A 14490-nucleotide genomic window follows, 5' to 3' on the forward strand; every position below is an offset into this window, starting at 1 on the left:
CTTTCAACAGCATTCGTCCTTGGATCAAAATACGTCACTGTACCAAATATCATCGAAATATCTCAAAAATTGCGACCTGTAGCTTGAAGACAAATTTATATAGACAGTCATCAGACGAACGCACGGACAGACAACAGATACCAATCCATATACAGATTCGATCGATCGATCGGTATAATAAAAGATGTGCTTATCTTGAGCCCTTCTGCGTGTTACATGCTTAATATGTTATGTACCATAAGCGGTGTAGAGTATAAATATTTAATAATTATCTTTTTCTGTAATAAAGAACCTAAAAATTTAAACATTGTATGTAACTTTATTAATTCTCTCAGTTATTAATACATAGTAACGGAAAATTTGAGTGGAAGTATTGGAAAGTTGCCGTAGAATGTACTTGATTGGCGCCTTAGCGGTAATCAATTGTCTCTTAAAAAAACCAGCCGATCATGCCGATGATTGTATGCTTACATGAATATCCCCTGAAAGAATACTTTTCTTCTTCGGCAGTTCTTTTACTTGCTTGGCGAAAACTGCGTGGTAATGTTGAATGCATCTCTGTTTTTGCGTGCAAATGTAAAGCGAAACGCTTTATTTTAACTGACACTTACAAAAATAGCGGATAACCGTCTTTTGTGAAAGACAAGAGAATCTAATTAAGTGGAGGAAGAAGTGAAAAAATCACAAATTTTTGTAAAAAATTGTTGAAAATTATCAAAAATTTCAAATATCAAAACTTTTTAAGAAAAATTTCAAATATCTAATTTCTACAAAACCGAGTATATTTTTATATCCATCACTGTAAGAGGGCGGGTATACTCGTTGTGTTTTTTTCCGAAATATATGTAACACAAAAGGAAATTTCAGAGACTCTATAAAGTTGATCACCTTGAAATTGTGAGTTGATTTAGCCATGTCCGTCCGTCTCAGTGTCTGTGTGATGTGTGTTGTTGGCAGTCTCCTCGTCGCAAAAATTGAGATATCGACGTCAAATTTGTTAGAAACATAGAAATGCACACAATGGAGCACAAACTGAATGCAACTCAGTTTTTTCTAACAAAAATTTTGTGGATTTTTGCTCGTTGCTCAGAAATTGTAAAAGTTGTATGGCTAAAATTTTCCACATTCATTTGACGAAGCACTCTACTCCTTATGTGCAAAAATGGAAAACCCCCGCCATGTCCAGACAAAGTTACAAATGATCAAATTTTTTTTTCTCACTTTTTTGAGGTTTTATGCTTATTTATCATAAAGCAAACAAGACAGAATGTTTAAAACTATTTTGTACACACCTATATATTATTGTCTATAAATGGGTTAATTTTAAAATGAATATGGCAGACACCGCGATTACGTTTTTCTTAATAATACTAGCCATATGGGTGTCATATAAAAGAACTTGGAGAGTAAAACGCGAAAAACGTAGTGGTGGGTACGCGGGATTCGATCTCCGCCGAATGTAACTTTCTTACTTGTTTTCCATTATTATTATTATTATTATAATAATTTTCTATTATTACAACGAAGGTCCCATACATACCCCATTTAATATTTGCGACAAGTCTCGAAAACAATATGTCATCTGGGGTAACACGACGGCAAGGCAACAAAAAAAAAGGAAAGCGTGGGCGGAACTAGCAGCGGGGTTGCGCCAAAAAATAAAGATAAGACAACAAAGGTGCAACAACGCGGGATTTAAAAAGTACTTAAAGAAGCAAGAAAAAGACATAACATAGGATATGTATTTTTTTGGTCAAGCAGATGGACCTCATCAATACAAGAAACTCAAGACGCAGGAAAAAAAATGCTGGACGAGCGGGACTTAGCAAATCACGAAGTAATAATGGTTTCGATTAAAGATGCGGAGTATAGGGGATCGAATTTTTTGGGATTTGAGGCAGTATTAGGGCATAACCTTCTATTAATAGATGATCCACTAGAGGTAGATAACCCATTAGCGATGGATAATCTAAATATTAACTTAGAGATAGCGAATCAAACCGGTCAACATGTGGCTACGTGGAAAGAATAAATCGTCCGTCTAAAAAAGGAATATGAGGAACTTAAATAAAAGAATGCCCGATACCATCGAAATGGTTAGAAGTTTCACGGAGCTAATAGAACAAGCATTAGAGTCTTACCTTAATACAAAAATATCGCCATACAGGCTAACGCACGTTCTTCCAAATACGAAGCGTCGGCGATAAACGCACAAGATCATATGTAGAAATCGCAAAATACATCGAGATGATGATGTCATGGCATGTCTTAATGTTGATAAGCGGGTACAAGACTGTTGATGAGTACCTTTTACTAAACAGCATGGACTACCAAATTGAAGACCATGTCGAAGAGGAGGTCAGATCATTCGGCCAAAACGGAGAAATTTTCTTCTTTCCACAGAGGAAAGCTTTCTAAGACTGTTCAAAACGTACGGACTGAAGCAATATATCCGCGAGCAAGTGAAACGCCACGACTAGTTGGCAGACCTTGCCAATCGAAGCGACGAATTCTACAGTGAGACGACCGGCCGAAAAGTTTCTATCAACAAGAACGATAATCTAATTCTCAACAGAAAACTACTGAGCGCACATTGCGCAGAAGACGGGATGTACCACGCTTTCGGGGTAGCCGACCAAATTTTCTATGCAGACACATATGCCGGAAAAAATATGACAGTTGTGTCCAAGTGCCCCATTTTCACGCAAGCGGTGTCCTGCGAACACGGACAGATGCGTAGGATTAATCTTTTAGGGTATATAGTAGATATTATGTTAATTAATAATAACATACAGGACCAACCTTATAAAATCTTAACACAAAAATATTATTCATATATATACTGAAGTACATTATGTATGCATTTATATATATTTATGTATTCATTGTAAACTTTATGTATTTTATTTTATTAAATTTATATTTTAATTATTAATACTGTTACATTGAAATAGTAAAATTTCAATTATTTGCGAGTTACGTTAAGTTAAACCATGGTTTCAGGCCTAATCACTAATTTTTTTACTATGTTATTATTATATACATATATTATTGTAAATATTATTATTATTAAATTAAATTAAACAATGGTGTAAGCCTATAGGGGATGCTAGTCATTGAAAACAGTTGACAACGCGCTTATCGACGGTACCTCAATGGTGGCGCAGAAAACCCTTAAGCCACAAGACGAGGAAACGGAACGGCTAGCAAGGAGCAATATATTGTGTAAGGAATGCTTTGCCTTTCTGTTCCATAAAATAAACGGCTCAAGGTATTAACGGTACTGAAACTTTGCGTATTAATTCAGTGTTTTTCAACATATTTTGGGATGGAACTGGAGAAGCTTATCTACGCATTCCAAGTTGGGGCACACGTATTTAGCAACAAAAAAATAGCGCAATTGTTATGATCCCAAAACTTGCAGATCTTGATTTCAAACATTGTTTAGACTACATTAAAGTAAGATGTACAATTTTAAATTCCTTTGAATTTATTTTTTAAAACTTAATTTTTTATTATTAGGAAATTTCAGAAAAACGAGAATAATTTTGCATGTTTGTGCTTACAATCAGAATGGTGTAGATCCTAATAATGCGAAAGGTGTCACAATGCGATGCCCAAGGAGATGTACCGTGCGAATAGTTTGCCCTTAAATAGCTCTACTCAAAAGTTGGAAGCGCGTCAAATTTCGAATAAACATTTTGTTGTTCTCAAGTACCAAGTAGTATCCATCATCTCTCAAGTCAAGCACCGAACAGCTCAAATTTATCGTTAACAGACAGCTCGAATTTGAGCTGACAGGTAAGTTCAACGTTATCTGGCAATCACATATTACCATCATTTGTCTACCAAAGAAAAAAGTGAGTGCCACCGGAAGTATGAATGTGAAAATTCTTGTGCCACTTTCAAGGCAAGCTATTATATATAGTTTTGTTTTAGGGCATTTCTCTGACATGTGTCAGTGTATTTGAGAAGTTGGAAATCCACAGAAGATGCTATTGTTATTATAAAAGACGTTTTCTCTTTGTTTTTATCCTTAAAAAGGAGACCTTTCAAATACTCCTGCGCTTCCAATAACTTTGATTTCTTTTCAGCTTTTACTTGGCGAGAAAATTGCTACGCAACTTTGTTTTTTAATTTCGTTCATGAAAAAGTTTATTCACCTTTTCGACAAATTTTATGACAACATTTACGAATTTGAAATGTACATACTTAGCAGAATGTTATGAAAATAAATTATTTATTAGGAAAGTAATCTTCGGTAAGGTTTTGGACAAACGAACGGTTGGACGATAATTGTAGCAAACATAGCGTCACTTACTGAACTTCACATTAAGAGTTTTGTTGTAGAAAACTTCGAAATTCTTGGTACGACATCATCCCCATTTAGAATATAGAAGTTGTAACGCGGTTTAGCTCTTGCTCAGTAAAGCACTTTGAAAAAATTTTTTTTTTCTTAATTTCTGCCCGCCGTTCATGTTTTCGTTGAGCGCCATTTTGCGAGCAACGCCAATTGAAATTAAATACTTATAAAGGCTAAACTTGAATTACTTATCCGGGTTACCAGTTTCCGTTGGGCGCCATTTGTTATACGCGACCAACGTTTACTGAAATTCAAAATAACTTATCTTCTATCTAGTTCGCATTCCGTTGGACGCCATTTTATTGCGACCAACTCTAATTGGAATTTAAAGTAATATTGCCTTGGTCCACCTTTTTTACTTTTTTGCCCGCTGTACCGCATTACAAAATAAAGTAAACATGCATAAGATCAAAAGGAAAAGTATGAAATCAATCGGCTGAGTTGTCCTGTGTAAGTCTTCCTGCCGGGTCTGTTGCTCGCCGTCCGTTGGTCCTGTCTTCGTCCGTCGGTAGCCGTTCTCAGTCCCCCTACCTTCACTCATGCGCCCACCTTTCCATACTCCTGCTACAACCGTGGCTTATTCCGCTTAGCCACTCATTTCAATTTATATTTTTGTAGCCAAGCAATTCCAATTTTTCTCGACTTCGAGATGGAGCACAATCAACAAATTAAGAAATATAACTACAACACCCGATGGAAAAATTAAAATGTTATGGGTACCAGGTTACATCGTTTTATTATGAAATGAGCAGGCTGATCGAGCGGCAAAGTACGCTGCTTCTGCTCCTCTAATTATGGATGATGTCATGGAAAAGTTCGATCTTCAAAAATACATTGGAAGAAAAGTTAAAGAGAAAATTGCAGAAGGAAATTTACAATACCATCATCAACATTACTCTTCCATTAACCTTTAATTAACTCCACCTTTATATCCAACAAATGTTGAGAAAACCAAGATTCAAACATTTTCGAGAATTCGCCTTGGTCATACAATTGCAATTCACCAATGGATCTTGAAGAAGTCTTCCTCCCCAATCTGCAGTTGTGGACAAATTCTCACTATAAAGCACATTATCTGCGACTGCCTTAAATTTTCCTTGACTAGAAGTATTGCATTTGGAACGATTAACCCTTTGGCCATTCTAAAATCAGCTTCAGAATCGAATATCAATTCTTTATATTACTTTATTAATACTACTAAGCTCATTATCTAATGTACATTTATTTAAATGAGAGCCGCACAGGCTGTTGCTAGCGCTCAATGCTTTTTTTTTTTTAGTCTAAGAATTTATTTCATTAGTCCAAAATTATAATAATAATAATAATAATATTCGTAGTTACACTTGTAGTTTAATTATATAAAATCCTTTAATTTAATAAATATATTTCTTTTCATAAATCTATCGCTTCCAATTATTTTCTATTGTGTTTTATTTAACAAACGTCTTAAATGCGAACATTACCCCTTTTCGTATTGGAGAATGTGTCATGTTCGATTATCTTAGCTTAATTTCCTTTTCAAGTTTTGTTTGGTAAATCATATGCTCCTTTAACAATATTGCCACTTCTTTATTTATTTATTTATTTTTTCTTCTTTTTTTTTTGGAATGTCTTTTTGTGTTTGCCGTTTGCAAATTTTTTTGTTATCCAGAAACTCAGTTTGTGCGTAACATATTATTAATAATTTGCCAGCAAAACTTGCAAACCAAATACATTTCTTCTTTTTTCTTTTTATATGTACAATAACAAAACTTCAAATAGCATAAATGTACCAATAAAATACAATTTACATATGCTTTTACTTATCAATCTTTTCTTTTGGAAAGCAAAAAGCGACTCAAGGCTTTCTTTTACACAGCACATTTGCCGTGTATAATAAAATCATTTAACTTGTTACGCTCACATATATGTATTTCACGGAAAACATGATAATTTTGCTTTTTCTTCTTTCTTGCTGTTGTAAATTATTAATTATGACAAGAAAATTGTACCATTCGACATAAAAACGTAATAATAATCGATTATAAATTATGAGCAATAATGTCAACAAGGTTTGTATTCGTATTTTAAAATTATTTGAATGAAGTGAAATTTAGCTTTTCTTTTGTTTTCCTTAGTTCTTTTTTGTGAATAATTTTAAATCAATTTAAGCGCACATTAAATTTTCGTTTATTTCTTTAACACACCCTTGTTCAGTCCTTTTTGACGACTCCTCTCTAACCATCAATACCACAGTCCTGCTGAATTTCTTCGCATCATTTTTCCCTCTCCCTTCTCTTTTACATACCTAACGGCTAGCCACTATTTTGCAAAAAACAAAAAAATCATGCGATGTCGCATAACGGCATGCCGTTATTATAACACACGTGGCAAAAGCAGACTGACAGACACCCTCCCCGAACTTTGTTCGCGGACGTTACAAAGTAAAGACTTACAGTATAAAATATGTCAAATATGTGTATGTAAGCAAATAAAATTAATAGACATATAAAAATAAGGTAAGTAAATTAGATAAAGGTAAATTTTTTATTATTAAAAAAAATTATGTAGCCCTTATTATATTTGTCTTTATCTAATGAAATCTGAATGAGATTTGAAATTAGTTAAAGCATTTGGCGAAAATGGACTTTAAAATTTTTCAATGCTTCAAAGTAAACGCCGAAAAGAAAACAAATTATATATATTACATATATACCTGCTTTTTAGTCTTTTTTTCTATATACGCACACTTATATGCATACTATAGTGTTGCTTAGTTCAGCTTGACGTTTGGCGGATATGTTTATAGGATTTTCATAATGTTTAGCGACATATTTTCTCAGAATTGTTCGCTCAAAGATTTCCAACTCTTTTGTTACTGTTGAAGGAAAAGAGAGCCAGAATGGAAATTCGTAGCTCAGGACTGGCCGAATGGTGCCCTCATAAGCCAGTATTTTAATGTTTTGTAGAAAGTATGTATTGTGCATTAGGGTGCATAACTTGGCTGATATGCATTTTGCCTTTTGCAGTACTGAACTTCCATAATTATTCAATTGCAAAGTTGCGTCAAACTTTGTTCTTAAGTACTTTATGGAATAATTTAAGGAACTTCCTTTGCGATATCACGGATCTGTCACATTTTCCTGACGCTTTTCTTAAATTTCAAATTCTCAGATTTGGTTGTCTTTATGTTGACTCGCACGGTTTTGCATTACGTACATACGAGGATAAAATGTGAAATAGCTCTATTCAAAGCTTCAATTAGTGGCAAAATGTGAGCATAGATTAAGGAATCATCAGCATAAAGAATTTTTTGGAGTATTCGGTTAAGTGCGGAAAGTCATAGAGGAAAATTTTGAATAAGAAAGGTGCAAGAAACTGGCTTGGGGGACGACTTTTCTAATCAATGCAAACTCTGAAGAGAAGCCATTTATTTTATTTAAAATTTACGATCCAAGAAATAGCTCTGATTTATTTTCATCAGGTATGGATCGACACCAAGATCTACTAATTTGTAAAGCACAGACTTAGCCAGGCGTAGTCAAAGGCACTTTGAATGTCTGAGGATATGAGTTCTACGCAAGTCTTGTTCCAGAGATTGCCACTTCGCTTTGGAACTTTAAAAGTGCATGATTTGTTGAGTGGCGCATCTTAAATCCGTATTGATATGAGGATACGTGATCAATTATAAATTTCTTCTCGAGTTTTTTATTCAGTACACGTTCAAACACTTTCCCAATAAGTAGGGAAATGGCCTAGAATTCTTCTGGGTTAATGCTATTTGGTTTCTTTTTGATTGGGACAATCTTAGCAGATGTCCAAGCACTTGGAAAATATCTATTGTTAATGAGGCTATTGAATATTATGGTTAACAGGTTTATAGTTGCATCTGAATATTTTCTCGTTATCAAATTAGAAATTCGATGAATACCACTTGACTTTTCCAGGTTTACGTTTTTGAAACTTTGTCTCACTACAGCGGCTCTTTCGATGTTTACAATGTTTCTGTTTGCAGGGGATATTTTGCATAAGACTGATTCCATGTGGTTATCAAATTCGTTCCATTTGATGCTGATCAATACTCAAAGTTGGGACAATGATCAAATGAACGTAGGGAGACTTGAAATATGGAAATTGGCAGAATTTTGTGCAGTATCTTAGGGTTTAGGAGGAAATGGCCCGAAAATGAACCGTTGTTTAAGAACGGAGGTGTAGCATTAGAAATTCGGGCAGCGTTCAGAGGACTGTCCATTAGTATTCCAAGGTAAATCGTAGAATCCCGTTGAAGTAAAATTACTGAGGATAAAGATCCGACTACAAAAAGACCTGACTATATATTTTTTGTGAATGGTGTCAGATTTATAATCAATTTGTAAAAAGACGTTATTGAAACCAGTACTATTAACAGCACTGAATTGTGTTTTTTTTTTATCAATATTGCTACTCCGATACAAGGGAAGTCGTAAACAAAGCTATACCGAGCTATTGGGTCTTTGAGTTTTCTGACGTGGAACTCTTTTAGTTATTTATTGAATTAAAAGAACAAATCATTAAGCGAAACCAAAATAACTTAATTGCAGTAAAGAGGAAAAAAATAAAAAAATAATGACAACTTATAATATATACCAGAATTAAACTAAGTACTAAATTAAGGTACAGGGATATATGCTGATGGCTGAATATGTGCCATCTTATATTAATAGAACAAATGAGAAAACAACCAAATGCAAAACAAAAAAATAGAAAATTTATTGTGATCTAATTTATCTTTATTTGTACAAAGCTTAAAAATGTTTAAAAATGTTAAGTTAGAAATCTGAAGATCAAATATCCACGGCTTAAACCAGGTTTCTGGAAATGCTGCAAGAATTAGGAATTTGCAACCTTATTGCGTAATTTTGAATTAAGACCATGGACATTTTGATTTGCTTGCTGAAATCGTTGCTCTAATATCACCAGAGCGATATTTCTTTGACAGCGTACAAATTCTTTAATAAAAATGCCTTGAGGCCAAAATTTTACAGATATAATAAAGCTACCATAGCAATAATTTTGAAAGAAGCAATATTTTTTTAACGAGAGGAACTGAACTTATACACGTTGCATATCTTCGCACCTTCCTCAGATACCTCCAGAACACCATACACTCGGCCACCAAAATCTATACATTTGTGTTGTATCGAACTGTCACAATATTGACAAACCACATGTCTTCCATCCAGATTTTTCATTTTACAACTAGGACGTATACCGTAAATGTTCACTCACCCGGATCCGATGTCATTGAAAAGGTAAGTTATTAACGAAGTTTCACCATTCGTGTGTTTGTGGAGATGAAAAATTCATATTTCTATAATGACACAGTATACTGCATCGCAGCCTACTGTAAACTAGTAACCCTTGTTACTAAAGTTAATCTAATATCTGATGTTTTTGAATTTCAGTTTGCTAATACCTTCACAAGCAAAAAATTTTTCGGTTCAAAAATTCCCTCTTTGATATTCATGATTCAGAATGCTATCAAGCGCTTCTAATTTTACTAATTGCACAATTACTATAAATATTCAGATACTTGACTGATTATTCCTTGCACTTTTACACAACTTAGCATCGAAGCACATATTTAGTTAGAAAAGTAATTCAATAATTGAGCTCGCCCGAAATTTGTACCTTGATTTCCCTAACTTAAAATTTTTTTTCGTCTCTACTGGACAATGCTTATATCGTTTATATTCCATCCAAATTCTGTGATATTCTTGCGTTTGCTTCCATCCTCTCACTGAACTCAAAACTTACTCTACTCTCTACCTGACCGCTGCAAAGTTACGGAAGTCATGCCTTTCCATAGATTCGATGCACTCTCCAATTCTAGTTTGCTTTTGGACACATTCCGCGTAAGTTTTTCGGGAAATGTTTGACCCTCCCGTATTTATTTAGAAGGCATTAATTTCCGAATTAAACTCTACGTCGAAACTACTTTACAGTGCCGTACATGTTGGTGTTTCGATCGCACAGATAGAGTCTGCTCGCGTTAAAAGTCGCTTTGCCCTTCCTGTGGCGTAAACCATGAATGCACTTCGAATTGTCTTCGAGCTAAAAAATTGATCACCTTTAAAGCTAATTCATCTAATTCGAAAATCTGTACTTCTTATAAAAGAATTGCTCAATTGCTCAAAAAAGATGCAGTGGATCAAACCTCAAATTTGCACCCTCTCGAGAAATTCCTACATACCTCATTCAAACAATAACTTATCAATTTCAAAGTGTTTGCACCAACTTCACAATCCACAACCTAGCGACCCAGTGCTGAGAGTGCTATCTCGATTCCAATTAAAAAGAAGATAAATCCTGAAATCACCATATCCTCTTCTAATATGAAGTATCTAAATCCTGACACCGTGACAGCCACTACAGACAGTCTTTCTTCTTATCACGGAATGACTATTGATCCCAACAATTCCTCCTGCTTACCTCAAGTCTACTTTTTATTACCCTTTTATTAACCTTGTTAGGCGTTTATCTGGTAATCTTCATAAGAACGTTCTTAAACAACGACTCTCTTCTGGTTTGTACGCTAATTTTCACTTTGTCAATAATGAAAATAGATCAACTCAGTTGCACTACCATCCGTAACAACTCCAAATAGCTTGGACAATACTTTGATTGTAATGACATTTCCGTGGTTTGTCTTTCTGAAACTTTTTTTAAGCCGCATAATTTATTTTCTATTAAAAACTATAACGTGGTTTGATTGTATCTCCAACTCCTTTTATGGTGGTTAGGAGGCGATTCTTATATCTAATAAACTTTCATTCTCTGACGTTTGTAATTTTGCAAATTGTATGCCTGTTGAAGCTTGTAGCTGCATCATTTTGAGATCCTTCGGGAAGCTTTTGATCATAAGTTGGTACATTCCACCTAATTATAATGATTCTGATTCTGCAATTAACAGCTTATTTTCTTTCAGAGCCGATTACATTGACATGTGGTAACTTTAATGCTCATGATATGTGTTGTAGCAGACGTTTTTCCGATTCAAGAGGCGGACAAAATCAAGTTTTTCTTGGAAGCACAAATTTAGTTTTGCTAAATAATGGCATTCACTTTGGTTCCGTCTCTTCAAGCATAGATCTTTCGATCTGTACATTTAGTTTTAGTTCACTTAGCACCTGGAGGACCCTTAACGACACCTTATGTAGTTCTCGTTGTTTAATTCAAATTAGTCTTTATTTTCATTATATTGCCATTTTCATTATATCACATACCCATGTTGCAAAGTATATTAAATTAGTTAACTATACTATCCGCATCATTTCAAAGATCATCCAAACCAATGATTCTGCGGGTTGTTTCCTTGATAATTTCTCAAAGTCTTGTATTAATACTTTGACGCGAAAGGCTCCTAAAAAATCATAACCTCCTCATCCTTGGTGGAACAGCATACGCAGTCGAGTAACTGCCAAATTTAGAATCGCTGTAAATAAATGCAAAAGATTTCCTTTTATAATATAGATCTCCTTATACAGAAAGATCTGCTTGTATAGGATAAATTTCAAATTTTGTGCGGATGCTAGAAAGGAATACCTTTAGACTGCTGGAAAAAATTTTGTGAAAATGTCAGAAGCGACAGGTCAATTTCAGATTTTTGCAGGTGTAGGCGCACTTCGCAGTCTGTCTTCGAGACTATTTCATCTCGTCTCGACTCACTGCAACTCACTAAGACCAAATATACGGTCTTTTCAAAAAAAAAGGGGAGACCCTACGGTTACTTCTCTTGTCATATATGATTCTTCTATTGAGTTTGTGAAAACATATTTTTAGGCTTTGTTTTACACTCGAACCTTCCTCCCGCTGCTTACATCGACAAAATTGTCAACTTATTAATGTACTGAAATCCATTTGTGATATTTCTTGAGGATCTGAACCTTTTTGGATGATTAAATTGTATCTCGTATCAGTCAGGCCAAAACTAGAATACGCTTGTTCGCTCTTATTAGACATTTTAAGTAAGGACCTTCTGAAATTATGCAGAATCCAATGAAAATGCGTCCCTCTGAAGAATTATTATAAAAATTCAGATACTTGAATGATTATTACTTGTACTTTTTGACAGCTTAGCGTAGAAGTACAGATTTAATTATAAAAGTACCGTATAATAATGCAGAAAGTTTACGTGTTTGGAAACACACACGCTCTGCGCGCAAAGTTCTTGAATAAAGACGATGCAAATTTTATTATGATACAGAGACTTGCCTGGGAAGTGTCGATAAGAGATAAAACATTTAAAGTCATGAAACTTGTAGATCTATGGACCATGTACGTTTTAAGCTATTTAAAAGGAGGAAAAATTCCTCCTTGGCCTCATGTTTTGGAATCCAGCAAGGAATATACTTATCTCTTACTCGAGTTCCTCTGGTTCCAGGAAGAGTTTGCTTAATTTCATGAGATCGTTTAGTATAGGCGGTTTAGATGTTTGAGCATTCTGTGAATCGAATAAATTTGCTAAGAATTTTCAAATTTCCAAACAAAGAAATCTTTGATGATGCTATTGTTCGACAATGGTTTTAGCAGCTTCTTTTGCCTCTCGTGCCTTCTGGGTATTTGGATTGCGTTTTTTACGGATTATTTGCCATCCCCTCAATTTACACTTTGGCTAGTCCCATTGTAGTTTACGCAATATAGGTCTGCAGAGTCTGACATGCATCCGGAAGGTGCTTTTGATCGCACTTCACATATTTATAATGGGATCCAATGGGAAAAGTGGTCTCAGCGTTGCCATCCGTAACTCCGAATTTTGGCACTTACTTTAGGCTTCTGTCAGGTAATTGCCTGACTTAGTGATTTATCTGGGAGATGTTACTGAGTTATTTGCTGAAGCGTTACTAGCAGCAAAGTATCATTATTTTTTTTTAAAGACAAGGAAATAGCGAATTTTGCAACTTTCGCTACCACATCTGGACTACTTTCGTCCAAGACCCTTTTCCCTTTGTCTGTTTCCTTATCTTAGTATAAAAGAAATTTGTTTCAATGTAATGGTGAACAATTACTTGGTAGAATATTCTCAATTTCTAGTCCCGCAAACATAACGAAACGATTCTGTTTGTTTAATCCAGACAAGCCAGACATCTGTTGGAGTCATACCGGTGTCAGGACGTGATCGTTTTGGAGTGCTCTTACTTATGCTGTTGGTTCTATTGGGTGCTACATTATTCTTCGCTTTTGGATGGATGTAGATCCCATTTCTACATCCATTATATAGAGTAGGTATAGGTATGAGAAGGCAAGCAATTGCAATTGAGATACCTATAAAAATCAAAGTTAAACTTTTTAAACGAATTAATTTTAGAAAAAAAAAACGCGAGTGAAAATTGCATACATTTTTGAAGTTGGTTGCAGTTTTTCATGACGTATTCTTTGAAAAGAACTGTGCGCGTGTGTATTCGGGCTATAGTTAAAATACTTCTGTACGAGGTTGCGCGTGCCTCTGATTAAGTAATTGTGCGTATGTGCGCAAACAATAGATTCTTCAATTTTTATACCCTGCACCACTTGTGGCACATGATTTATTAAATTATAGGACGAACGTTATTGAAAATGGTTTGGATGGGTCCACTTTTTCGACCACTTTCCAAATAACGCAAGAGAAACAGAAATAGAAGTGAGAAAGATTTCGTATTGTATAAAAAATAATTCATGGTAGTTGCGTCAAACTGAAATATTAGTTTGGGGAAAAAGAAATCCATTATTTTCATATGAGCTTCAGCACTTTATTTAACATGCTTCGGATTGTCCGATTTGGGTCAAATATGCACCGTTTTGTTGTACGATTTGTTGCCATTTTAAAGGTAACTTCACAATGCCTCTCTCATAGAAGTCCTGGTCTCTATTTGCAAAAAACTCTAGTAGTCGATTTTCACAATCCTCCCTAGATTCCAATTTTTTATCATTAAAGAACTTTTGCAATGCAAGAAAAAGATGATAATTGTTTGGTGGCAAGTCAGAACTGTATGGCGGATGCTCCCGAAGTGTCTGGCCAGTCACAGTAGACGTGTGTGGCCTAGCATTGTCCTGGTGGAACACCACACCTCTCCTGTTGGCCATTTCTGGCCGTTTCTGGTCAATCGCTATCTTCAAACGGTCCAGTTGTT

This window comes from Glossina fuscipes, unplaced genomic scaffold (genome assembly GCF_014805625.2).
Source record: "Glossina fuscipes isolate IAEA_lab_2018 unplaced genomic scaffold, Yale_Gfus_2 238, whole genome shotgun sequence".
Taxonomy (NCBI): domain Eukaryota; kingdom Metazoa; phylum Arthropoda; class Insecta; order Diptera; family Glossinidae; genus Glossina; species Glossina fuscipes.